Here is a 3,577-nt window from a genome sequence, read left to right as displayed (position 1 = left end):
ATTAAATAAATAACCAACCCACACTTAAGATGTACATTGTCCTCAATGTACAAACAGATATAATCACAGTATAAACAAAATATCATAAGAGAGGGAGAAACCTTAAATTGCCCTAAATATTAGATGAAATCACCAGAATGATGAAAAGCAGAATTGCAGACAGATCTAAATGTAGTGCATGATCCCGAGCAAACTAATAAGAAAATAAACATAAATAGTGAAGAAGATAAATAGGGTACAACTCAATTAGAAAAATAAAAAAACATAGTTCAAAAGATAATAAATGAAAGAAGTATAAGGAAATAAAGATAAAACAACAAAAAAGAAAAAGAAAAAGAAAACAAATAAAATCAATGATCCTCATTGTTAGAGGAATTGATATCGTGAGTCATCGGTACTGAAGAGGATATATAGAGGTGTTGATAGATCTGCTGCAAAGTCGTGTCAATACTGTCGAACCTCTGAAGATAGTGCTACTCGAAGCGAGTGAATCGTTGAAGAGGTCCCCTAAGGTAGCAACAGGAGAAGCAGGATGGTGACTTGAAGGTGGATGATGAGGTGGATCCTCGTGACGGAAGTGGCCATCATCAGTGAAGTCCTTGGGCTCATTCTGAGGGTCAGAATGAGATAATCAGTACTGAGGAGGATCCACTCCACGAAGTCGCTCAATCATCCTGGTAAACCATAATATATACATATTTTTATCCCACGCTTGACACATTTATGGATGATTTATCTTTGGTTTTATCAAATTTGATGCTCCTAATCCTTTCATTTCATGTTTTATACTCAAAAGAGTATAGGATAGTGAAAAGAGCAAGAAACGGGCCAAAAAAACAGACAAAATAGGCTAATTTTAGTGTTCTACATGGCCTAGGCACTTCCACACGGGTAATCCACACGGCCGTATTAGACACACGGGTTGGCCACACGCCCGTATGTCATGGCCATGTCAACTTAAAACCATGTCAGAATTACACACGGCCTGAGCACCATCACAAGGGCATGTCACATGACCGTGGCCTTGTCGGAACCTATTTTAATTCTACTCGAAAAAGGCTAATTTTGGGTTATTTTGGGCATTCCAAAGTCTACTTAAACAAAGAAGAAGAGAATCAAAGGGGTGATGGAGGGTAGAAGGAGAGAATATTCGAAGGCAGCCATCGGAATCAGCTTGGAAGTAGGATCTACTTCAAGATTAAAGATCTCCATTCAATTTCCTAGAAGTTCTTTGGGTTTTCTTTATGTTTTGTTATTTTCCCAATTTTGAGATGTTTTCCCCTATCGTTATGAACTAAACTCCCTAAATACTTAAGAGAGATGAAACCTTAGATAGATCTTATTATTATTTGAATTATATGATAAATACTTGTCTTATTCTTAATTATGAGTTTTAATCCTTGCTTTAATATTCCAGGATATTAATTCAGGTTTTGATGTGCTTATTCAGTGGAGTAAAAGTCTCTGTCTAAGAGTATATCTTCCATAATTAAGCGGAGTTGCATGCAATCCTAGAGATAGAACGGCATAAATCTGTCGGATTAGAGTCAAATCTAATAAGGGAGTCCATAGATCGTGTTAATGCGACAATAGGAGTTTTAATTAGAAAGAGATTTTGATTAATCAACGTAGAGTAAGTTGTTTTTAGTCTCGAAAGAGATATTAACATAAGCTACGGATTCCTACGGATTAAGTCAAGTGAATAAATCGTCTAATTCAGAAGCAATAAGTGAAGTCTAGGCGAATTCTTCCTTGGGTATTGTCTTCTCCATCGGTTTTCAAAAAGTATTTTCCAACTTTAATCTCTATCGTGTTCTTAGTTAATTAGATAGTTAATCTTAGTTTAAAAATATCCCTTTAATTCTTAGGCTAGATAATAAAATATAGTAATTACTAGTACTTTTGGTCCTTGTGAATACGATATTTCTGGTCTCACCATAACTATACTAATGTTCGATAGGTGCGCTTGCCTTAGTCAAATTTTTAGTTAGTTTAGCGACCATCAAGTTTTTGGCACTGTTGCCAGGGACTAAGATATTAGGAACACTTAATTTTTATTACTTTAGCCATTTTTATTTTTATTGCAATTTAATTTTGTTTTTATTTTAATTACTAATTTTTCTTTTATTTGCTTTTGGCAGGTTTTTATAGTTTATGACTAGAAGAAACTCGTCGAGACCTCTACTTTTTGATAGCGAAATTGAAAGCACAGCTCGTAAAAATCGTAGAGAGATAAGGCAAAGTTTACGGTATATAGAGGAAGAGCACGAGGACGATACCAATAACACCGAGGAGATGGCTAAAAATCAAAATAATTCACTGCCTGCTGTGGTTGCTGCAAATCCAATGAATCAGAATCCTACTCCTCCTACTATGTACGACTATGCTAAGCCTAATAACAGGAACTGAATCAAGTATAGTTAGACCTGCTGTTGCTGCAAATAATTTTGAGTTGAAACCTAACACGATTCAAATGATACAACAGTTTGTTCAGTTTGATGGTTTACAGGACGAGGATCCAAACACTCATTTAGAAAATTTTCTGGAATTCTGTGACACCTTTAAGATCAATGGCATTTCTGACGATGCCATTTGCCTTCAGTTATTTCCCTTTTCATCACGGAAGAAGGCTAAACAGTGGTTGAACTCGTTACCACGAGGGTCAATCACTACTTGGGAACAAATAACCGAAAAATTTTTGATTAAATATTTTCCGCCAGCTAAAACTACAAAGTTGAGGAATGATATCTCTTCTTTTGTGCAGATGGATTTAGGAACACTTTATGATGCATGGGAGAGATATAAGGATTTATCGAGAAGGTGCCCTCACCATGTGTTACCTCTTTGGCTACAGGTTCAAACTTTCCACAACGGTTTGAATCTCTCAACTAGACAAATGATTGACGCATCTGCTGGTGGAACCATCAATAATAAGACACCTGATGAGGCTTATGAGTTTATAGAAGAGATGTCACTGAACAATTATCAGTGGCAAGTCATAAGGACAAAGCTGACAAAAGCAGCCGACGTTTTTAACGTTGACTCGGTTACTATGCTTTCAAATTAGGTAGAACTTTTGAATAGAAAGATTGATGGTTTATTTGGTTCTACGCAGATACATCTAGTAATGCAATGCAATGCAAGTGGAGGTGGAACGAGCAATTCAAAATACCTACGCTACGACCCCAACATGGAGAACGAGCAAATAAATTATATGGGTAATAACCCTCGACCTCAAAATAATCCTTGCAGTAACATGTACAATACAGGTTGGAGGAACCATCCAAACTTCTCATGGGGAGGCCAAGGGAATCAGAGACCACCACCCCCTCCAGGCATCCAACAATAACCTTACCAACAAGATAAAAAGTCGAACCTTGAAGAGATGATGATGAAGCTTATTTCAATGGCGGAAACCCATTTTTGGAACACTAAAACTGCACTTAAAAATCAACAAGCATCGATTCAAGGGCTCGAGAATCAAATAGGACAGCTGGCTAAGATGATTTCAGAGAGACCACAAGGAAGCCTGCCTAGTAACACCGAACCCAACCCAAAAGAGCATGTGAAAGCAGTT

General features: G+C 36.9%; 1 non-coding gene across 1 annotated transcript; it reads right to left on the bottom strand.

Annotated features, from left to right (window-relative positions):
- Positions 1 to 2,731: 2,731 nt before the first annotated feature.
- On the bottom strand, positions 2,732 to 2,838 carry LOC121205506 (small nucleolar RNA R71). The gene has a single exon (XR_005900582.1). It is a non-coding gene; the product is annotated as a small nucleolar RNA R71 (small nucleolar RNA).
- Positions 2,839 to 3,577: the final 739 nt, after the last annotated feature.

This window comes from Gossypium hirsutum, chromosome A08 (genome assembly GCF_007990345.1).
Source record: "Gossypium hirsutum isolate 1008001.06 chromosome A08, Gossypium_hirsutum_v2.1, whole genome shotgun sequence".
NCBI lineage: Eukaryota > Viridiplantae > Streptophyta > Magnoliopsida > Malvales > Malvaceae > Gossypium > Gossypium hirsutum.
This window is presented reverse-complemented; position numbering and strand designations above follow the sequence as displayed.